General features: G+C 38.3%; 1 protein-coding gene across 2 annotated transcripts in view; it reads left to right on the forward strand.

Annotated features, from left to right (window-relative positions):
* LOC138922299 (proline-rich protein HaeIII subfamily 1-like) overlaps window positions 1-24578 on the forward strand; it is a 63917-nt gene extending 39339 nt beyond the window's left edge. The window contains exons 3-4 of one of the 2 annotated variants that reach the window (XR_011435368.1): window positions 7904-7972; window positions 24260-24578. The gene's annotated coding sequence lies outside the window, so the exon portion shown is untranslated. Of the gene's footprint in view, window positions 1-7903; window positions 11559-24259 lie in introns of those variants that run through there. The other variant, XR_011435366.1, reaches the window with a different exon arrangement.
* Window positions 24579-24721: the final 143 nt, after the last annotated feature.

Here is a 24721-nt window from a genome sequence, read left to right on the forward strand (position 1 = left end):
TCGACTCCCCTCCTCCTTTAAACTTCAGCTGAAAGAGAAAACATTCAGTTGTCACCGAGAATGCACAACTTATTGATCGATGGATAGTGACATAGTACTGATTTAAGCATGAGACTAGACGGTCCCTTTTCTGCACAGGTGGGTCAATGCATATTAAATACATGGTATGATCTGGGAAAGCGCAAGAGATAGAAACCCCGTAGAACCAAAATGGCCAGACCTTCTGAAGTTTATCGTTCAATGGAGAAAGTTAAATGATATACACAGTCCTTAGGGAGTACAGTGTAAGATAGGGAAAGAAGCTGGTGAACAAAAGGCTTTAAAACACACACACACACACACACACACACACACTCACTCACACTCACTCCACTTTAATTCATAGGATAACCAGAATGCAGTCGTACTGTTTTTTATCTTTCTTGTCTTGGATTTGAGTGCTGAGAATTTGGGGGGCTCTCCGAAATGTTAAATTGATGCTGATTTATTGAAAATGATAATGTGACATTTCACTTATGAGTCTACAATTATGTCAGGCTTTTAAGTACTTGGTTGTGATTTAAGTATTTGGTTGTGATGTTAATAGAGACTAAAACTATCTTTAGCTGTTATGTCAACCTAAATGAAGCTGTCTGGGGGGCAAGCTCAAAAAATGAGTTTATTTGGGAATAGCCGAGGAATTGCAATTCTGGACGTGCAAACTATGGTGAACCATAGGCAAGTTGGAAGAGACAAGGGGAAAGTTAGTTTTTATTAGGTGTTAGGAGGAAATTAAGGAGGGTTATTTAGAATAAAAGTTCATTGGAGAAGAACAAGAGTGTAAGGTTGTGACAATGCGTTGTCGCTGCGGCAGGGACGGATCTTCCTTCCTTTTCTTAAAAGCAGGAGATGAAATTCCTAGGTGAAGATGTCCTCCGTTGCACCAGCAGAAAAGTTACATTCTTATCATCACGGATAAGAAGTTGGGACTGAGAGAATTTTATACAAATAGGCCTGGTTAAAATAATTCTTATCGTCCATCTTCCTGCCAGTTAGGCAGGCAGCAGTGAGTGGTATGTACGTGAGAGGTCCCCCTTCAGGGTTTCATGACTCCATTTTAAAAGAGGTTTTCCTTTATTTTCACACTTACTATGAACAAAACATGTTCCAAGACACTACTAGTCTGAGTTTTTCTGTGATGTAATATGTAGAGTTCCAGGTGCCACCAGCGGTTCTATCAACTGACTTCCGTTAGTTGGGAGTAGGACAGCTCAATTTTATCTAGAGACATGCACAGCATAACAGCGTTTGGGTCAAGGACGGAGGGCATATAGGAGGGTGGTCCCGTAAGATTAGTACCATATAGCCTAGGTGTGTAGTAGTCTATACCATCTAGGTTTGTGTGAGTACACTCTATGATGAATTGTGTAAGTACGCTCAATGATGAAACTGCCTAACACATTTCTCAGAATGTATCCCCATCATTGAGCAATGCGTGGCTATATTTCTGTCATCCTCCCCTCTTAGCCAGTCCAATTGCTGCTATTCCTGCAAGATTCACCGAAGTCTTACATCCTCTAAGGAACCTTAGTGTTCTAATTAATCTCTTTGTCCCCCAGATAAGAGAAAGAAAGAAATATAGTAATAGAAAAAAGACAAAATTAGCATTATTTTCAGAGGATGGTGATGCTAAGGTGTTTAAAGCAAAAGCCAACTGAGTAAATTTGAAGATTGAATTGGCTCTATTCAACAATTCATGAATTGAGCAGCATCCCAGCTAGCAAATAGAAGGGAGGTCCAAGGAGCTATGCAAAGTGGAAGGCTGTTATGGGCAGAAGGGACGGAATAAAGGAAGTTTCTAGCAAAGAGCAGATTCGGGCAAGATCACCTTCCTTTGGGGAAGAGTAGTGTGGGGATCTATGAGGCAGATTACTCACTCATGCCGACCAGGTAATTCCAGATTGACTAGTTAAAGGTCACATTCCTGTGAGAGACTGAAAGTGCAATTAAGTCTTGATTTATTGATGTGGGACTTAGCACAAGTGACACCATTTTGTTCCTGTTTTTTCTTTTTTAACAGTTCTCCCCCTTTGCATGAGACTCTTAGCATAACTTGAAAGATGTGATCAAAATTTAAGGCATTAGTGCCACTCTCAGCTACCGCTCTGTTGGTCTCACAGCTTTTACTGTTTCTCCGTGTTATAGTCACAGGTCATGAGGTTTTCTGCTGAATCCTGTGGTATTCACAGGTCACGACTTCACATTCATTTGCTTGATGGTTAGCAGCTGCAAACACGCATTTAAAGCTTTTGAGAGAATACAGTGCATCAGGGAGATTACTATGACTGTTACTGGTAGGATAATTCCCATGTCTGGAGTGCACTTCAGAGCCATGGTCCCCAAGACCCAAACCAATCAAAATCCAATAAGTGAAAGAAATACTCTGTTGAAGGAGTCACCTTTTTAAGCCAAGTGGCGCACTCAGTGATTTTATGTAACTAAATTTCAGCTTCCCCAGAAGTGTTAATCCAGGTGCAGCGGGTGGTGGCCACAGCACAGACACATCCTTGCTCAGCTAACAAATGATCAAGGGCTGTCATATTATCAAGAACTACTTTGAGCTGAGAGTCTAGAGATTTTCATTGGGCAGCTATTGCTTTAGCAGCGAATTCTGCAATACTTTCAAGAGTTAAGGAGGGATTTCTGATCACAGCCTCATTTGTACTCACTCCTAACAAAGGAAGTAGGGACCTGCCGAAAGAAGCACATCCTGAATCATGAAGGCCTCCTGGCAGGTCTTTTCGAATTGGATGATTAGGGGAGTTGACCAATGAAGTGTCTTAGCCTATTTGAGAACAGTTGAGTGGCACAGTTAGATAACCTAAGGGGCATTGCCCAGTTATGTGTTAGCCATCTAAGCATTTATAGGTCCAAGGAGAATGATCACCACCACCGATGAAATTAAATCCTGTTGGGGCGTAAACCATTACTGCTCAGGTGGCATTGTTCATGGGTTCCAGCATCATGAACAGATTGGAGTTTTTGATGATGAATCCAGCTGTCTGAAAGGTTGCTCTCCCTTAGTAATGGCTTGGGAGATATGATGGTGGCATTATCTTGCCAGGCCAATGCCAGAGTAAAGGAAAGAAAGAGAGGAAGACAGTGTTTCATGTTTAGTTAAAATGGGAAATCTTGATCTGGTGTCTTGGGTGGAAGCAGTCTACGTCAATGTCAGCTGCTTCTCCTGCTCATCAGTTTGATTCAGAGGTCTTCAGTGTTTGTAAAGGACCAGAGGTCAGGAGGAGCTTTCTTCCACTGTGAGATGTGTAGCCAAGGTTTAAGTCCTGGAGGTTTGGCTGCCATCTGGGTCGGGAGGAAGACCTAGTATATTCCTTTCCAAGGAGATTCAAGGACAGTCTTTGGTCTCAGTGATTCCAAATCAGAAGGATGGGAGGCAATAGGAAACATTCGGTTGGAGAGTGGTAGCCAGATATTTGAGAAAATTAGAAGAATTTAGGATCCAGTTCAGTTTACAGGTATATAACAAAACCTCAAAGACAATTAACAGGGTTAGAATCTAAATATCTACAAAGGTGCAAACATAATTTTTCTCTCTACAATTACCCCATTTTTTACCAAAGATAATCAGAGTAAAACTAATTTGTTTGTATTAAACTTGGCCTGATTATTTACATGAGTGTAGCAAGAATGGTGATTGACCACATAAGCTCTTTTAAGACTGCTTTGCTGGAACTTTTTATAAGGAATCTCAGATTTGACTCTTTCAAAGCCTCTGAGGCCAGGAAGCCGAGCCAAGTTTCAGGCAGTTCCTTACAGCTGTCTGGTCATGTCTGAATCTATGCATCTCTCTCTCAACTATGACATTCCAGTCAAAGCCTTGGTAACATAGCCAATGTTTTCAATTGTACCCTGTTAGAAGGAGAACAGATTCTTATTGAAATTATGCAAGTAACTTACTGTATTGCCATGAAAAGAACACTTGAGTTTCTAAATTCTGGAGGGATCATACAGGGAGAAAAAGTAAATGTTTCCTCTTTGTTTACAAAGGTATACTTTACCAATTGTAAATCATAGGTAGCTTAAGAGAAAAAGTTTCCTTAAATCTGGAAAAACAAAACACCAAAGAACCAGAAATGTTTCAAACAAGAAGTCGTAAAAATTGTAACTATCCTTCTCAGCTTATTCAGTCCCAGGTTATTAATTCTTGTTCTGCTTGAACCCAGTTGTTTCTTTTAGTTCTGGAAATTCTTTTAATCTTAAAAACTAATTCTAAAATTCATAAACATGTAGGAGTATCCAGGAATGTTAAAAAAGAAATAGAGTAATTGGCAGTTTATTGAAGGGGATTAGAATGCACCACCCAAAATATGCCATATGGATTATTTTGAGGTAAGGCCATTGAGAATCAACAGATACAGAAAGAAGCCTTCTTGGAGATTCTTTATCTGACTAAGAGCAGAAACTTCTAAAAGCTGAGGGCTGCCATAAGTCTCTTCTCCTAAGGGAGTTTTATGGCTATGAAGAAGACAGAAAATCGGCACCAACATGAGCCTGCACAAACAAATTTTAATAAATAACCTTTATCTTTCCTTAGTTTCCCCCTATATTTACCTCCTCACAATTTACCACCCTTAGAAGCTCAAACCTCTTTTCCTTTGTCTTGTCATTTCTTCACAAATTTATTTCCCTTTGTGAAAATGGTAACAGTCTGCCTCTTTAGGATTTTCATGTCATTTCTGAGGCCCCTCCACCATATGCATATGAAATAAACCTTTTTCTCCTGTTAATCTGTCTTTTGTCAGTTCAATTTGCAAGACCCCAGTTATTGAACCTGAGAAAGTAAAGGAAAAAATTTTTTTCCTCCTCATCAACATCATCTAGAATTACAAAAATTGCAAGAGTAAATTACCAATGTAGGAAAGGATAAGCAGATCAGGTCATTTACTGAATGCCCTTAGTTACTCAGATTTATTTCTAGAACAGAATTAAAACTCCAGGAAAAAAAAAAAGCACACGGGAGAAATAAGTACATATTAGAGGTGGCATTTCAAATCAGTGGAAAATGATAATTTTTCAGCAAATGATATTAAAGTAATTGGCTACATTTGGGAGAAAATTCAGGTGGTTCCTCCATTATTCCTCCCACCAAATTTTAGTCAGTATCCAGAAATTCAAATGACTAGCATTTACAAGGAAGTGCCCAACTTTTCTAATAATTAAAGAAGTACAAATTAAAACAATTTATTACTTTAGATCCATGATATTGGAAAGATTGGAACAAGCTTAAATTGCGTACACTGCTAATGGTGTGTGGTATAAAAGGGAATGACCCTGAAGAACAATTTGGGAAGATCCAGTAAAGTGGCAGATGTGCATAGCTATGACCCAGCAACTCTACTCTGGGGGCCTACTTTGGAAACCCTCACATGTACGTACACAGAGAGACATATAAGAATATTAACTGCAGCGCTCTTTCTAAATTGAAAACTGAGAACAACCTAGACACTCATCAACAAGAAAACGGATAAATTCATTTATATGTGAAAACACATTAAAGTACCATATATTGTTTCTTTCCGATGTTTTAAGATATGTGATGTACAATGAACTGCACATACCTAAAGTGTACAATTTGATAAGTTTTGTCTTGTTATATACTACTCAAACTATAACCACGATCAAAATAAGGAACATATCCATCACACACAAAACTTCTCTTGCTCCTTTGTAGTCTATCCCTGTCTCTTCCCTCTGTGCCCCATCCCCAGGAGACCTCTGATTATTTTGTCACAATAGATTTGTTTGCATTTTCTAACACTTCTTTCTCTCAGCATCACTGTTTAGAGATTCATCCATGTTGTTGTATCAGTTGTCATTTCTTTTATTGCTAAGTAGCACCCATTATATAGATATAACGCAATTTGTTTATCTGTTCCCCCGCTGATGGGCTTTTGAGTTGTTTGCGGTTTGGGGCTATTACAAATAAAGCTGCTATAAAGAATCTTGTACAAGTTTTCATGTGCATGTATGTTCACATTTCTCTAGAAGTGGGAGTACTGAATCAACTGGAAGGTGAAGTCTTGACTGTTTAAGAACCTGCCAAAATGTTTTCCAAAATAGTTAGTTTAAACATCTGATCAAATCTTTTGCCCATGTGATAAACTGGATTCTCTTATTATTATTGAGTTGTAAGAATTTTATGTCTATTCTAGATACAGTTACTTTGTCAGATACGTGTTTTGAAAACACTTTCTCTCAATCTGTGGCTGGATCGTCTATTTTCTTATGTGTCTTTTAAGGAACAAAAATTTTTAATTTTCATGAAGTCAAATTTATTGACTTTTCTTTTATAGTTTATGCCTTTTATTTTAGTTTATGCTTTATTTAAGAAATTTTTGCTTAACCCAACATCACTAAGATTTTCTCCTATATTTTCTTCTAGAAAATTTATAATTTTGGCTCTTATATTTAGACACTTATTATGATCCATTTTGAACTAATATTTCCATATGGTGTGAAACAACGATTAAGACTTTTTTTTGCGTATATGGCTCTCCAATTTCCTATCACCATTTATTGAAAAGATGATCATTTCCTCTTTGAATTCTCTTGGCTTCTTTGTCAAAAATCATTTGTCCACAGGATAGCCACATAAAAAGAATGAAGTTGTACAGCTATCTCATACCATATACAAAAATTTACTCAAATGGATCAAAGAGCTAAATGCAAGAGCTAAACCTATAAACTCTTACAAGACTACGTAGATTTAAATCTTTGTGACCTTGGATTAGGCAATGGTTTCTCAGATTTGAATAGACATTTCTCCAAAGAAGATATACAAATGGCCAATAAACACATGAAAAAATACTCAACATAATTAACTAATAGGGAAATGCAAATTAAAACCAAATGAGATACCACTTCACATCTGCTTGGATGGCCATAATCACCAAAGACAGGTAAGTGTTGGCTAGGGTGTAGAAAAATTGGAACATTCATGCTGTTGGGAATGTAAAATAGTGCAACTGCTTGGGATATTTTCCAAAGTCTGGCAGTTCTTCAAAAGGTTAAGCATAAAGTTACTCAGCAGTTTCACTCCCAAGTATATAACCAAGATAACTGAAAACGTATGTCCTCGCAAAAACTTGTAAACAAATGCTCATAGCAGAATGATTTGTAAAAGCCCCAAAGGGGAAGCAAATGTCCATCAACTCATGAATAAATAACCAAAAAGGTGGTATATCCATACAATGAAATATTACTAAGCAAGGAAAAGAAATGATACATGCTACAACATTGAAAGCATTAAACTAAGTGAAGAATCCAGTCACAAAAGACCACATATTGTATGATACCATTTATGTGAAATGTCTAGAATAGGCGAGTCCATTGAAACAGAAAGTAGATTGGTGGCTGCCTAGGGCCAGGGTAGGAGGATTCAGGAGGAAATGGGGAGTGACTGCTAATTGATACAGGGTTTCTTTTGTGGGTGACCTAAATTTTCTAAAATTAAATAGTAATGATGGTTGCGCAACTCTCTGAATATACGAAAAACCATTTAATCGTACATTTAAAATGCGTGAATTGTATTGTATGTGAATTATATCTTAATAAAACTGTTACTTTAAAAATCTATTGTCCATAAATTTGTGAGTCTACTTCTGAACTCTCTATGGTGTTCCGCTGGCCTGTGACTATTCCAATACCACGTTGTCTGGATTACTGTCTCTTTATGATAAGCTTGGAATCAAGTAGTTTTAGTCCTTCTACTTTGCTCTTCTATTTCCAAGTTGTTTTGGCTATTCTATATCCTTTGTAGTTCCATATTCATTTTAGGGTTGACTAATGTATTTCTTCAAAAGAACCTATTGAGATTTTCATTGAGATTCTCTCAAATCTACAGGTCAATTTGAGGAAAAATGACAACTGAGTCTTCCGATCCATGAACCAGTATCTCTCTCCATTTATTAAGGTAATCTTGGATTTCTGTCAGCAATGTTTTACACTTCTCAGTGTATAGTCCTGAATATCTTTTCTCAAATTTATTCCTAGAAAATCCATGTTTACGTTATTGAAAATGGTACTTTAAATTTCAGTTTGACCATTTCTTGCTAGACATAGAAATGTAACTAATTTTTGCATATTGACCTCGTATCTGCAATGTTGCTAGACTCACTTAAAAGTTCTAGTAGCTTTTATTTGTAGATTCCTCAGGGTTTTCTTAGACAATTATGCACTTGAAAATAAAGACAGTTTTACTTCTTTTCCAATCTGCATGTTTGATTTTTTCTTTTGCCTTACGGTACTGTCTAGGACCTCCAATAGAAGTGGTAGGTAAACATTGTTGCTTCATTCCAGATCTTAGGGTAAAAGCATTCAGTCTTGCATCCTGAAATATAATGTCAACTGTAGGGTTTTTGTAGATACTCTTTATCAGGTGGAAAGAATTCCCTTTTATTCCTTGTTTGTTGAGAGTTATTGTACTGAATGAATCTTTGTGCATCGAATGTTTTTATATATATATTAAAATGATTATTTTTTCTTTAGTTTGTTGATATGGTAAACTATATTAATTGATTTTAACATTAAGTCAACTTTGCATTCCTGGGTTAAACCCCACTTGGTCATGATATATTTTGTTTTTTCACTCAATTCATGATAAGTTGTTTGTTCAAAAATTGTGAAGAATTTTTCCATCTATTTTCATGAGGGATATTGGTTTATAGTTCTTTTTTCTTGTAATGTCTTTATCTGGTTTTGGTATCAGGATAATGTTGGCTACATAAAGTGAGTTGGACAGTATTCCTTCCTCTTTAAAAGTCTGGAAGATTTTGCGTAGAACTGGTGTACTCCCTCCTGGGATGTTTGGAAGAAGGTGGGGGGGGAATAGGGAAATGCTTGTCAAAGGGTACAAACTTGTAGTTATAAGACAAATAACCTTTGGGTCCTATTGTACAGCATAGTGATTATAGTTAATGATACTGTATTGTATACTTGAAATTTTTTAAGAGAGTAGTTTTGTTTGAGGAAGATTAGCTCTGAGCTATCATCTGCCACCAATCTTCCTCTTTTTGCTGAGGAAGATTGGCCCTTAGCTAACATATGTGCCCATCTTCCTCTACTTTACATGTGGGACGCCTGCCACAGCATGGCTTGATAAGTGGTTCCCATGTCCGTGCCCAGGATCCGAACCGGTGAACCCTGGGCCGCTAAAGCAGAGCACGCAAACTTAACTGCTATGCCACTGGGCCAGCCCCAAGACAGTAGATCTGAAGTGTTCTCACCACACACAACAAAAAAGTAACTGTGATGGATGTGTTAGTTAACTTGACTGTAATAATCATTTCACAATGTATGTGTATATCAACGGTTTGCATTGTACACCTTAAGTACATGCAATTTTTATTGTCAATTATACTTCTGTAAAGTTCGAAAAAAAATGTTTAGTAGAATTCAGCCATAAAGTCATCTAGGCCTGAAGTGGAAATCAATTTCCTTAGTAGGCATAAAGCTAGTTATGTTCTTTATATCTTTTTATTAAGGGTAAAAAACAGCTTTATTGAGATATAATTTACATACCATACCACTCACCCATTACAAGTGTACAATTCAGTGGGTTTCGATATATTACATTATTGATTTTTTAAAATTGTGGTAAAATATATTCAACATAAAATTTGTCATTTTAACCATTTTTAAGTGTACAATTCAGTAGCACTAATTCCATTCAAAATGTTGTGCAACCTTCACCACTGTTTTCAAAACTTTTTCATCACCCCCAACAGAAAGTCTGTAATTGTTAAGCAATAAGTCTCCACCCTACCCTCTCTCTAACCCCTGGTTATGTCTAATCTACTTTCTATTTCTATGAATTTGCCTATTCTAGATACTTCATATCAGTGGATTCATACAGTATTTGTCCATTTGCATGGCTTATTTCATTTAGCATAATGTTTTCAGTGTTCATCCATGTTGTGTCATGTATCAGATCTTTATTCCTTTTTATCATTGAATAATATACCTTTGTACATATACACTACGTTTTGCTTATCCTTTCATCTGTGGATGGACACTTGGATTGTTTTCACCTTTTGGTTTTAGTGAATAATGCTTCAATGAACATTGGCATAAAAATATCTGTTTGAGTCCCTGCTTTGAATTCCTTTGGATATATACTTTCAGCTTTCAACATCTGACCATGATGCGTCTTGGTGTAGCCCTCCTTTCATTTCTCCGACTTAGAGTTTGTTGAGCTTCAGGGATATATATTGTTTTTATCATATTTGGGAAGTTTTCGATCACTACATAGTCAATATTTTTCTGCTCTTTTCTCTCTCTCCTCTCCTTCTGTTACTTCCATTACACATAGGTTGGTGTGCCTAATGGTGTTCCACAATTCTCTAAGGCTCTGTTCATTTTTCCTCATTCTTTTTTCTCTCTGCTCCTCAGATTGCATAATCTCCATCAGTCTGTGTTTAAGTTTTCGGGTTTGTCCATCTTTCGGTTCAGATTTATTGTTGGGCTCCTTTAGTGAGTGATTGTCCAGCCACACCCTTGATGTTCTCTCCAGAACAGATTTTCTCATTTTTTTGTAATGTAGATAGGTTGAGAACTTTCAAATCTTCAATTTTGGTTTCTTTTTCTAACTTGCACCTCAGAACTCTTCCAGCCTCTACCCATTCCCCAGTTCTAAAGCCACTTCCACAATTTTAAGTATCTGTTACAGCAGCACCCTACATCCTGGTACCAAAATCTGTATTAGTTTGCTAGGGCTGCCTTAACAAATTACCACAGACTGGGGGGCTTAAACTACGGAAATTAATTTTTTCACAGTTCTGGAGGTGAGGAGTCCAAGATCAAGTTGTGGGCAGAGCTGTTTCTTCTGAGGCCTCTCTCCGTGGTTTGTAGGTTACCGTCTTCTCCCTGTGTCTTCACGAGGTCTTCCCTTTAGACGAGTCTTTGTCCAAATTTCTTCTTCTTGTTTGGACGCCAGTCATATTGGATTAGAGCCCATCCTAATGACCTCATTAAAGACCTTTTCTCCAAATACAATCACATTATGAGGTACTGGGAGTTAGGACTTCAACATACGAATTTTTCAGGAACACACTTCAGCCCGTGACATACTTCCTGGTATGGAACCTGCATCCTGTCAGCAAGCTGGGGTGTGGGTGCTCAGGGCCCAGTGTTTTCAACCTGCTCCTACCTGTGGTAGAGGTCCACCTTCCAAGTAGGGGCTACTTGGGGTAACAGAGCCCCAGTCCTCTTGGCTACATTTGCCTGGAATAGAACTTCTGCAACATGAAGCTGAGAACGTTAGAGACTGCAGCAGCCTGCTCTCCCAGGGAGAAACTCTCACCCTAGACTGCGAGCTAAGAGGAGAGAGAGGGTCTCATTTTCTTGTAAAGCTGGATCACTCCGACTTGTAGGAGGGGTGGAGGTAGGAGTGGGACATGGCTCAAATGGCACAGACTTGCTGTTCTTACCCAGATTTACTAGATTTTCCTGAGTAAATGTTTTTTAATTTGCTGTATGCCATTAGGACAATTTCCAGAAAATTTAAATTTAAAAATAATAATAATTTTTACCATTTTTTTTTTGAGGAAGATTAGCCCTGAGCTAACATCTGCTGCCAATCCTCCTCTTTTTTTGCTGAGGAAGACTGGCCCTGAGCTAACGTCTGTGCCCATCTTGCTCTACTTTATGTGTGGGATGCCTACCACAGCATGGCTTGCCAAGTGGTGCCATGTCCACACCCAGGATCCGAAGCGGCGAACCCCGGGCCGCCAAAGTGCAATGTGCGAACTTAACCACTGTGCCACAGGCTGGCTCCAATTTTGATCATTTAAATGATCGTTTCATGGGGAAATGTTCTGCCGAGCTCCTTATACCACCATTCTGGAAGTCCTGTCTCTATTACTTCTTGAGTCAACTTGGCTAGTTTGTGTCTTTCAAGGAATTTGTCTATTCAATCTAAGTCATTAGTTTGTTGGCGTAAAATTGTCTACTCTATTCCCATATCACTTTTAATGTTTGAAGGTTCTGTAGTGATGTCTTCTCTCTCTTTCCTGATATTATTTATTTGTGTCTTTTCTCTTTTTTATCCTTATTGGACTTGCTTGAGATTTGTCAGTTTTATTGATCTCAGACAAATCGTTTTTGGTTTAATTGGTTTTCTCTCTTTTTGTCATTTTTGGTTGTTTTTTATTTTTATTGATTTCTTCCTTTCATTTACTTTTTTCCTACTTATTTGGGTTTACTTTGCTCTTCTTTTTCTGGCTTCTTAAGCTTTAACCATAGTTTTGAGAATTTTCTTCTCTTCTCTTCTGAGTTTTTAATGCTATAAATTTTCCTCTAAGAACTGCCTGGGTATACCCCACAAATTTTGATATGTCATGCTTTCATTTCCATTCTATTCAAAATATTTTAAAATTTCTTCTGGGATTTCTTCTTTGATGCATGAGTTATTTAGAAATACGTTTAGATTCCATATATATGCGGATTTTTCAGTTATCTTTTTTAAGATTTTATTTTTTTCCTTTTTCTCCCCAAAGCCCCCTGGTACATAGTTGTATATTCTTCGTTGTGGGTCCTTCTAGTTGTGGCGTGTGGGACGCTGCCTCAGCGTGGTTTGATGAGCAGTGCCCAGTCCGCGCCCAGGATTCAAACCAACGAAACACTGGGCCGCCTGCAGCGGAGCGCGTGATCTTAACCACTCGGCCACGGGGCCAGCCCCTCAGTTCTCTTTCAAATACTGTTTTCTCTGAGTTTGAAAATTTTTGTAATTGAGGTCACGTTGGTTTTTAATATTGTGTAAATTTCAGGTGTACATCATTATATTTCAGCTTCTGTATAAGTTACATCATGTCCACCACCAAAAGTCTAGTTTCCGTCTGTCACCATATATATGTGCCCCTTTACCCCTTTTGGCCTTCCCCCACCCTCTTCCCCTTTGGTAACCACCAATCTGTTCTCTGTTTCTGTGTGTTTGTGTGTTTGTTTGTTTATATTCCACATGAGTGAAATCATACAGTATTTGTCCTTCTCTGTCTAACATTTCACTTAGCATAATACCCTCAAGGTCCATCCGTGTTGTCTCAAATGGCACAATTTCGTCTTTTTTATGGCTGGGTCGTATTCCATTGTGTGCATATACCACATCTTTATCCATCATCTGTTGATGGGCACTTAGGTTGCTTCCCGGTTGTGGCTATTGTGAATAATGCTGCAATGAACATAGGGGTACATGTATCTTTTCAAATTAGTGTTTTCGTCTTCTTTGGATATCTACCCCGAAGTGGAATAGCTGGATTGTATGGTAGTTCTATTCTTAATATTTTGAGAAATCCCCATACTGTTTTCCGTAGCGGCTGTAGCAGTTTGCATTCCCACGAGCAGTATATGAGGCTCCCCTTTTCTCCACATCCTCTGCAACTCTTGTTATTTCATGTCATTTTAGTAATAGCCATTCCAATGGATGTGAGGTGATATCTCATTGTAGCTTTGGTTTGCATTTCTCTAATTATCAGTGATGTTGAGCATCTTTTCTTTTCTTTCCTTTTTGGAGAAGATTAGCCCTGAGCTAACTTCTGCTGCCAATCCTCCTTTTTTTGCCGAGGAAGACTGGCCCTGAGCTAACATCCGTGCCCATCTTCCTCTATTTTATGTGGGATGCCTGCCAGAGCATGGCTTGAGAAGCATTGTGTAGGTCTGCCCCCGGGATCTGAACTGGAGACCCCAGGTTGCCAAAGTGGAAGGTGTGAACTTAACCGCTGTGCCAACGGGCCGTCCCCTGAACATCTTTTCATGTGCCTGTTGGCCATCTGTAAATCTTCTTTGGAAAAATGTCTGTTCATATCCTCTGCCCATTTTTTGATTGGATTGTTTGTTTTGTTGTTGTTGAGTTGTGTGAGTTCTTTATATATTTTGGAAATTAACCCCTTATTGGATATATGACTTGCAAATACTTTCTCCTAGTTGGTGGATTGTCTTTTCATTTTGTTGATGGGGAAGACTTTTAGTTTGATGTAGTCCCGTTTGTTAATTTTTTTCTTTGTTTCCAGTGCCTGAGGAGACATGGTATTCAAAAAGATACTGCGAAGACTAATGTTGAAGAGCATACTGGCTATGTTTTCAGCTAGGAGTATTATGGTTTCATGTCTTACATTCATCTCTTTAATCCATTTTGAGTTGATTTTTGTGTATGGTGTAAGATAATAGTCTACTTTCATTCTTTTGCCTGTGGCTGTCCAGTTTTGCCAACACCATTTATTGAAGAGACTTTCCTTTCTCTATTGTCTGTACTTAGCTCCTTTGTCGAAAATTAGCTGTCCGTAAATGTGTGGTTTTATTTCTGGACTCTCAGTTCTGTTCCATTGAGCTGTGTGTGTGTTTTGTACCAGTACCATGCTGTTGTGATTACTGTAGTTTTGTAGTATGTTTTGAATTCAGAGATTGTGATACCTCCAGCTTTGTTGGTTTTTCTCGAGATTGCTTTGGCTTGTTGTTAGTTTCTAATGTAATACCATTGTGGCCAGAAAGCATAGTTTTTATTATTTGAATTCTTTTACATTTATTGAGACTTTCTTTACGGCCAATCTTACAGTCTATCTTGGTCAGTGATCCAGTTGTATTTGGGAAAAATGTTAGGTAGAATGTTGGTTGATAGAGTTATTCGGGTCTTCCTTTACTGATTTTTCTGTCTACTTCATTTGTCATTTATTGAGAGAAGGGTATTGACATCTATAATAGTGGCTATAATTGTGGATTGGTGCAGTTCTTTTAATTTTATCATTTTCTGTTTTATGTATCTTGAAGTTCTGTCATTAGGTGAATATGTATTTAGTGTTGTTGTTCTTTTCCGTACAATTTGACAGTCTCTACCTTTTCATGACAGTCTCTATCTTTTCCTGTTTCAAAAATCTCTGCCTTTTGATTTTTTTTTACAGCATTCACAGTTAAAATGATTACTGGTTGTTGTGATTAAAGTGGTTAAATGTACCATTGTGCTATTTATTCATTCTCTCTCTTATTTGTGATCTCTTTGTATTTTTTTTCTGCCTTCTTTTAGAAGGCAGAAAATTTTACATTTTCTAATTCCATTTAATCTCCTTTATTGACTTGTTAGGAATAAGTCAATATTCTTTTCATGTTATCTGTACTCTTTGTTTTCTTTATTTTATAAGTTGTTTTAGGGTTTATATTAGACATCTTCCACTTATTGCGCTCTACCTTCTGATCATATTATTATCCTTCATGTATAGTATAAGCTCATTACAATAGTTTACTTTCATTTCACCTTTCCTAGATTTTAGGTTATTGTGGATATACATTTTATTTCTACATATATTAGTAACCCCACATGCATTGTTACATTTTTGTTTTAACCGGTCAGTAATGTTTTAAAGATGTTTAAAAATTAGGGAAAAGTGTATTTTGTATTTACTCACAAACTTTGCGTTTCCAGTGCTCTTTATTTCCTTGTGTATATCCAGAATTATAGTTGGTGTCATTTTCCTTCTGTCTGGAGGATTTTCTTTAATATGTATTATAATACTGGGCTGCTGGTGATGAATTTTAGCTTTGATATGTCTGAAATAGTATTTATTTCATTTTCATTTCTGAAATGTATGTTTACTGGATATAGAATTCTGGGCAACCATTATTTTTCTTTCAGCTCTTTAAAGGTGTTGCTCCGTTGTCTTCTGGCTTTCATTCAATCCAGTGAGAAGTCTGCTGTAATTCTCATTTTTCTTCTGTACACGTGTCTTTTTTTGGGCTGCTTTTACGTTTTTTCCTTATCACTGATTTTAAGCAATACGATTATGATGTGCATTGGTGTAGTTTTCTTTGTTTCTTCTGCTTGGGGTTCATTGAGCTTCTTGGAAATATGAGTTTATGGTTTTCATTAAGTTTGGAAAAATTTCATCCGTCAGTCCTTCAAAATTTTCAGTCCTATCCGTCTCCTCCTTTTTGGGAGTGCAGTTATATCTGTATTAGGGCACATGATGTTTTTCTATAGCTCGCTGATGTTTAGTTTTTTCCAATCTTTCCTCTCTCTCATTTTAGATGATTTCTGTTGTCTTTAAGTTCATTAATCTTCTTCTACAGTGTCTAACCTGTTGATAATTTTAACCATACTGTTTTTCTTCTCAGACATTGTATTTTCACTTCTAGATGTTTATTTGTGGTTTGTTTTGTTTGTTTCCTTTTAGATTAACAAAGGTTCTTTTACCATGCTAAAAATATAAAATATACCATCTTAACCATTTATGAGTGTAGCACAATTCAGTAGTGTTAAGTAAATTCATATTGCTGAGGAATAGATTTCTTTTACATCTTCCATATCTCCTTAAAATGCTCATCTTTCATCCTTCTTGAACATATGAACTATATTTATACTAAGTGTTTAAACATTCTTGCCAACTATTTCTGTCATCTCTGGGTCTGTTCATATCGATTGATTTTTCTTTTCATTTTAGGTCTTATTTTCCTGTCTCTTGCATATCTGGTAATTTTTTTTTGTCAAGTGCCACATAGTGTGAATTTTATTTTCTTAGTTGTTGGAGTTTCTGTATTTTTTTTCTAAAATATTTTCAGGCTTTGTTTTGAGATTCAGTTAAGCCATTTGTAATCAACTCTGCCATTTTGAGGCTTGCTTTCTTGCTTTGTTAGGTGGATCCAGTACAACTTTTAGTATAGGACTAATTTGGTCCCAACACTGATGTGATACCCTCTTGAGAATGTCCTTGTATTAGGAGGTTTTTTTTATTTGGCTAGTGGGAATATAGAGTATTACCAGCCCTGTGTGAGTTCTGGGATGGCTATACTTGAATCTTTCTCATGGTCTTTCACTGGCCTTGAGTAGTTTCCTCACACACCTGCATTGATCAGTACTCATTTGGAGCTCTTCCTGCGCAGATCTGTCTTCTCTCATACTTCATCCCATAAATGCTCATAAGATTTCCTTGTATGAGCTCTGTATCTTTAGCTCCTGGAACCAGCAGGCTCCGTTTGGGTACTTCCTGCCTGCACATAGCCTAAAAATTCTCTCCAGGCTGTAAGCTGGGGCAATAATATGGCTCACATCTTTTGTTTCATTTCTCTCAGAGATCATTATCTTTCACTGACTGTTGTCTAATATCTGGAAACCACTGTATGTTTTGTCCGGTTTCTTAGTTGTGTGTGGTGGGAGGATAAGTCTTGTTGTTTTCTTTTTAATCCAGTTGTGTTTACCCCATCATTGCTAGAACCCCAAATCTCAAAAATACTACATATTGATAACAGATACATACAGATGTAGTAAAAGTACAAAGAAAAGCACAAGAAGGATAAATTCTAAATTCAGAATAGTGGTTACTTCTGGGGAAGCTGGGAGAAAGAGGAATGTGATTAGGTATAAAAAGAGACCTATAGGGGGCCATCCCCATGGCCGAGTGGTTAAGTTCATGCTCTCCACTTCCACGGCCTGGGGTTCGCTGGTTCGGATCCTCGGCATAGACCTACACACCGCTCATCAAGCCATGCTGTGGCAGCCTCCCACATAGAAGAACTAGAATGACTTATAACTAGGATATAGAACTATGTACTGGGGCTTTTGGGAGACAAAAAAGAGGAAGCTTGGCAACAGATGTTAGCTCAGGGCCAATCTTCCTCACCAAAAAGCGTGCAAAAACAAGACCTATGACTATTTTTATAATATTTTATTTCATAAGCTGGGTATTGGGCACATAGGTATTTGGCTTAGTGTTAGTCACATTTAATATCAGTCCTGAAATATTTCACAATTGAAAGATTTCAAACAGAACAAAGGATTAAGTTTTTTAAAAAGACAAACTGAAAATGCTAGAAGAAAAAGCAGGTATGTCTTAGTGGTGTCTATAACCTTTTACTCCCTCTACAAATGGATGTATAATATGTAAGAAATAGTCTTCAAATTAATATTATCAATCATTCATAAAAAACATTGAGCCGGTCTTGTGCCCATTTCTTTGATTTTTGCTCTGAGAAGTTGATATGGAGAATATATGTATTTCCAGACTGTTCTTGACTTTTAGAAAAGTTTAAGGCACCTTGACTGAAGTGAGCAAACTAGAATCCTGAGTAGGGACAATGAGGTCACATTCTGTGGATTCATTCTTCCAGGTCTGCAAAACAGTAAGAAACCATTTCCTCAGTATTAGAGGGATCAGATAGCAGCAAGACTCGGAAAGCTTCACCAAACTGTCTTCTGTTTCTACCATATGCCTCCCAGAGGAACCAGAACTAGCAATTCTAATGGCCTTGCACAGTTGTAGGAGAACTCCTGCCACTACCATGCATGTATCTATGACTTTCCCTCCTTTATATTTTCCCCTGTGAACATGAAGGACTATAGTAGTAGTTAATTATGTTTTCCGAATATTTCTGATTCTCTGCCTTCCAGGACGTGGTAGGACTGCGATTCCCAGATTCTTGGTTTGGGTGGGGTCATGTGAATAGTTCTGGTTAATAAAGTATAGGTGGAAGAAATCTGTGTCACTTACAGACTAGAGCTTTTCATTGCTGGTGTGAGGCCCTTCAGAATCTTACTTCCTTTTGTCACAGCAACCTGCAAGTTTCAGTTTGGTGGCTGCTCTCTCAGCCTGGGTCCTGGAATTAGATAAAAACTAGAGTTCCCAGATGATCCTTGATGAGATTATGATACAATCAAGAAATAAACCTTTGCTGAGAAAGTGCTAAAAATTCCTTTGTATCATTCAGTTCAAATGTCCCTTCAGAGAGGCAATCCTTGACCACGCAGTCTAAAACCCACCGCAAATATCAGTTGCTGTCTAACACAATCCCCTGTTTAATTGTCTTCATAGTACTCTTTACTTTCAGAAATGGTTTTATTTATCTGCACTTCTTTATTCTATTCCCCACCCCCTGCCAAAAAAAGCCCCCAGAATACTCCATGAGAATAGAAGACTTGCCTGTTTCATTCACTGCAGTATTCCCAGCACTTTGAGGATAGAGAGACATGAAAGAATCAGATTAGCCTGATTTTTACAGGCCATGGTAAGTGCAATGTGAAGTCACTGAAGGGTAATGAGACTCTGACTACTTTTGGAGAATGGACTGGAAGTGGGCAACAGTGGAAGTGAAAGTAGATCAGTCAGTAAACTCTAGCATTGTTCTAGGCAAGATAAAGGGGGGTTGAACAAGTATGGTGTTTGCAGATCAAAAAGATAGGTCTTGTTTATGTGGGAATTAGGGAAGAGAAGCATCAAGAAGACTCTTAGGTTGCTGGCTTTAATAACTAGATAAATGGAGGTGCCATTTAATGAGATGGGGAATATAAGGGAAGAGCACTTTGGGGGGACTGTGGCAGAGAGTTGGATATCTAGAATTTCCTTCTGACTATGTTATGAAGACATCCTAGTCAAGATATCAATTAAACAGCTAGATACTGTCCATGAAAATAATCCATAAGCAATCTATAAACGAAAATATGGGTGAATTTGTTCTGAGCTGAAATCTGAGGACCATGGCCCGGGGCCTTTCTTCCCACAGGAAGAAAGGGCACCAAAGAAGTGAGGTGTACAGAGTGGTTATATACCGCCAAGCAGGACGTTTCACATATGATTGAAATGTCCCTCCCACAATAGTCACAAGATTGCCCTGTCGGCACAGCTCTTGATGGACACCGCAGGTAGTGGGTCTGCTATCTCAGAGGGCGTAGCAGGAGGCAAGTCTGTTGTCTCGAGCTGGGCAGTCACAGGTGAGCACAGCAATCAGTTTCTAGCCTAAGGAAAGACGCTTAAGCCTTAAGGAGATGCCAACTTTGGGAGAGGGAGGGAAGTTGCACCTTTATCTCAAGGGCCTTTGTTCTTGCCATAGGGAATATCTAAAGCAGATATACAATGCATGCTCAACAGCCACGGTCAGGCCCTTTTGGAAAGACAAGGTGAGGCCGAATTAGGTTTACACCAAATGGCTTCCTCATATTCTCCAATATATCCTATTGCTTGCCATTTTTATTTGTCAATACAAACAAGTTGAACTCAGATTTGGGATGCAGATATAAACCTGAGAATTTATAAACCATTTAAGATCACCTGTGTTGGGGAAGTGGGAGAATTCCTCCCCCACCCCTTTTTCTTAAGGTTCTTATGGCTGGTCAAATAATTTAAAAGGCAGGTTAGCAGGAGAAAAATCAAACAAAGTTTAATAGCATGTATACATGGGAGAAACTCAGGAGAAACAGTAACTCAGTCATCTGGCTGAGGCTGCCTGTTTAAATTTCTTCAGCTACAGACAAGGAGGATGTTGGGGGTAGTGATTTGGAGCTTCAAAGGGGAGGAAGGCAACTCCTGGAAATGGAAAAGCAAATGTTTGGTAAATAGAACTTTGATAAGAATGGGCTTAGCAAGGATCCTCCCAGTCTACCAGATACCCAGAGTTATCTAAGGTGATGGCTTGTCCTGGGGACTGGCCTTTATTTTAAATTTCTTTTAGTCAGTTGGGGAGAAGGTGGAATGTTCTTCCTGAGTCTTCTGAGCTTTTATTTTCTTCAGCTTGAAATAATCCACATACCAGAGTGGTGCATCTTGCGGTGGGCGGGGCGGGGGTGTGGGCATGCCCTGAACCCCATCACCTGCATAGGAAAAATAGATTTCAACATTTAGGGGTTAGATAGTATAAGAGGAGCCACTAAAAGTGAGAGAAGCATGGGCTATCCAGAAACCCAACAAGAAAAGTATTTCAAGGAGCAAGTACTCAACTGCTTTGAATGCTGCTAAGAACTCATTTAAGAGAACAGAGAATTTATATTTTTTTCAGCTTTGTTGAGGTATAATTAACATTAAAAAATTGTACATAGTTAATGTATACATTGTGATGAAGTTGGACAATATGCTTACACCCATGATACCATCACCACAATCCTGGTAATAAATATATCCATCACCTCCAAAAGATTTCTTACGTCCCTTTGCTTTTGTGTGTGTGTGTGGGAAGAACATTTAACATAAGACTTATCCTCTTAAGTTTATAATGTTGTAGATCTCTAGAACTTATGTATCCTGCATAACTAAAACTTGATGCTGAACAACAACTCTCCATTTTCCCCACTCCCGTCCCCTGGCAACCACCAATCTATTTTCTGCTTGTCTAAGTTTGACTATTTTAGATACCTCCTATAGGAGAAATCATGCTATATTTGTCATTCTGTGACTGACTTGTTTCAGTTAGCATAATATCTTTTTTTTTATTGAGTTAATGATAGGTTACAATCTTGTGTGATTTCAGTTGTACATTAATATTTGTCATTCGTGTTGTAGGTGCACCATTTCACCCTTTGTGCCCGCCCCCCACCCCCCCTTTCCCCTGGTAGCCACTAATCTGTTCTCTTTGTCCACATTTTTAAATTCCTCCTATGAGTGGAGTCATACAGAGATTATCCTTCTCTAACTGGCTTATTTCACTTAACGTAATTCCCTCAAGGTCCATCCATGTTGTTGCAAATGGGATGATTTTGTTCTGTTTTGCAGCTGAGTAGTATTCCATTGTATATATATACCACAACTTCTTTATCCATTCATCTGTTGATGGGCACTTAGGTTGCTTCCATGTCTTGGCTATTGTAAATAATGCTGCAGTGAACATTGGGGTGCATAGGACTTTTGGGATTGCTGACTTCAAGCTCTTTGGATAGATACCCAGTAGTGGAATGGCTGGATCGTATGGTAGTTCTATTTTTAGTTTTTTGAGGAATCTCCATACTGTTTTCCATAGCGGCTGCAGTAGTTTGCATTCCCACCAGCAGTGTATGAGGGTTCCATTCTCTCCACAACCTCTCCAACATTTGTTACTATTAGCTTTAGATATTTTTGTCATTCTAATGGGTGTAAGGTGATATCTCAGTGTAGTTTTCATTTGCATTTTCCTGATGATCAGCGATGATGAGCGTCTTTTCATGTGCCTATTAGCCATCTGTATATCTTCTTTGGAGAAATGTCTGTTCATGTCTCCAGCCCATTTTTGATCGGGTGGTTTGATTTTTTGTTGTTGAGTTGTGAGAGTTCCTTATATATTATGGATATCAAGCCTTTGTCAGATATATGACTTGCAAATATTTTTTTCCCAGTTAGTGGGTTGTTTTTTTTTGTTTCAATCCTGTTTTCATGTGCCTTGAAGAAGCTCTTTAGTCTGATGAAGTCCCATTTGTTTACTCTTTCTGTTGTTTCCCTTCTCTGAGAAGACATGGTGTCCGAAAAGATCCTTTTAATACTGATGTCAGAGAGTGTACTTGCCTACGTTTTCTTCTAGAAGCCTTATGGTTTCAGGTCTCACCTTTAGGTCTTTGATCCATTTTGAGTTTATTTTAGTGAATGGTGAAAAAGAATGGTCAGTTTTCATTCTTTTACATGTGGCTTTCCAGTTTTCCCAGCACCATTTTTGGAAAAGACTTTCTTTTCTCCATTGTATGCACTCAGCTCCTTTGTCGAAGGTAAGCTGTCCATAGATGTGTGGTTTTATTTCTGGGCTTTCAATTCTATTCCATTGATCTGTTCACCTGTTTTTGTACCAGTACCATGCTGTTTTGATTACTGTAGCTTTGTAGTAAGTTTTGAAGTCAGGGATTGTGATGCCTCCCGTTTTGTTCTTTTTTCTCAGGATTGCTTTAGCAATTCGGGGTCTTTTGTGGCCCCATATAAATTTTAGGATTCTTTGTTCTAATTCTGTAAAGAATGTCATTGGGATTCTGATGAGATAGCGTTGAATCTGTAGATTGCTTGAGGTAGAACGGACATTTTAACTATGTTTATTCTTCCAATCCATGTACATGGAATGTCTTTCCATCTCCTTATGTCGTCATCCAATTCTCTCAGAAAGGCCTTGCAATTTTCATTATATAGGTCCTTCACTTCCTTGGTTAAATTTACCCCGAGGTATTTTATTCTTTTTGTTGCGATTGTGAATGGTATTCAGTTAGCATAATATCTTCCGGGTCCATCTATGCTTTTACAAATGGTAGTATTTCCTTAATTTTTAAGTTTGAATAATGTTTAATTGTGTGTCTATCTCGCATTTTCCTCATTTTCTTTATCCACTTGACTATTGATGGACATTTGAGTTGTTTCTATATCTTGACTATTGTGAATAATGCTGCAATAAATGTGGGAGTGTAGATATCTCTTCACAATCCTAATTTCAAGTCTTTGCATATATACCGAGGAGTAGAATTGCAGGATCATGTGGTAGTCTATTTTAATGTGGTTTTTTTTGGTGAGGAAGATTGACCCTGAGCTAACACACCTGTTGCCAATCTTCCTCTTTTTGCTTGAGGAAGATTGTCGCTGAGCTAACATCTGTGCTAATCTTCCTCTACTGTATGTGGGATGCTTTCACAGTGTGGCTTGACGAATGGTGCTAGGTCCATGCCCAGGATCTGAACCTCCGAACCCCAGGTCGCCAAAGTGGAGCACACGAACTTAACCACTATGCCATCGGGTTGGCCCCAGTCTTCCTCTATTTTTTGTACGTGGGATGCCACCACAGAGTGGCTTGATGAATGGTGTGTCGGCCCACACCTGGGATCTGAACCCATGAAACCCCAGCCGCCAAAGTGGAGCGAATGAACTTCGCCACTATACCACCAGGCCAGCCTCTATTTTTAATTTTTCTTTTTTTTGAGGAAGACTGGCCCTAAGCTAACATCTGCTGCCAATCTTCCCCTTTGTGCTTGAGGAAGAGTGGCCTTGAACTAACGTCTGTGCCAATCTCCCTCTATTTTATATGTGGGTTGCTACCACAGCATGGCTTGACAAGCGGTGTATGTCTGCACCCGGGATCTGAACCTGCAAACCTGGGCTGCAGAAGCGGAGAGAGCTGAACTTAACCACTACACCACTGGGCCAGCCCCTACTTTTAATTTTTTGAGGAACCTCCATACTGTTTTCCATAGTGGCTGCACCATTTTACATTCCCATCGACAGTGTACAAGGGTTCCAATTTCTCCACATCCTTGCCAACACTTGCCATTTTTTGTTTTTTGGTAATAGTCATCCTAACATTTGTGAGGTGATATCTCAATTGTGATTTTGATTTGCATTTCTTATCAGATTTGGCAATATGGAGGTTATTCATAGGAAAACGTATGAATCAAAGAGGAGGAAAAGAGAGTCCACGTAGAACTCTTTCAAGAAGTTTTGCTATGAAAGCAAGCAGAGAAATAGGCTCAGCTAGAGGGATTACGGGGTAAAGAAAAGTGGTGTTTTGTCTTTGTTTTTTTAAGGTGAGCGATATTACAACATTTTTTATGATGAAGAGACCATCCAGCCTGAGGAGAGATTGATGATGCAGTAAAGAGAGGGGATAAGGAAAACAACTAAACCCCTAAGTGGGTAGCAGACATAGGAGTCCAGATCACAGCTGGAAAGACTGAAGATTAACAGAAGAAAAGCCACTTCCTTCTCTTTAATATGATGCAGAAGATAAATGCAGTTGTAGGAAGGATTGTACATTTAGTGGTGGGATGTGGGAGAAGTTCCCTATCTCGTGACTTTTTTCTGAAGTGTAAAGGAAAATCATTGGCCAAGAGAGAACATACAAAATAGTCATCGCGGAGAGCGAAAAAGTAAGTTTTCTAAAACCCTGGAAAAGGATGACCAGCTTAAGGTTTGTGATCAGGAATTTAAAGAAAGCTTGTCAACCTGAAAGCCAGTTCTTTGTGGCCAGGAAAGAGGGCAATAATGAA

The sequence above is a fragment of the Equus caballus genome, unplaced genomic scaffold (genome assembly GCF_041296265.1).
Source record: "Equus caballus isolate H_3958 breed thoroughbred unplaced genomic scaffold, TB-T2T haplotype2-0000701, whole genome shotgun sequence".
Taxonomy (NCBI): domain Eukaryota; kingdom Metazoa; phylum Chordata; class Mammalia; order Perissodactyla; family Equidae; genus Equus; species Equus caballus.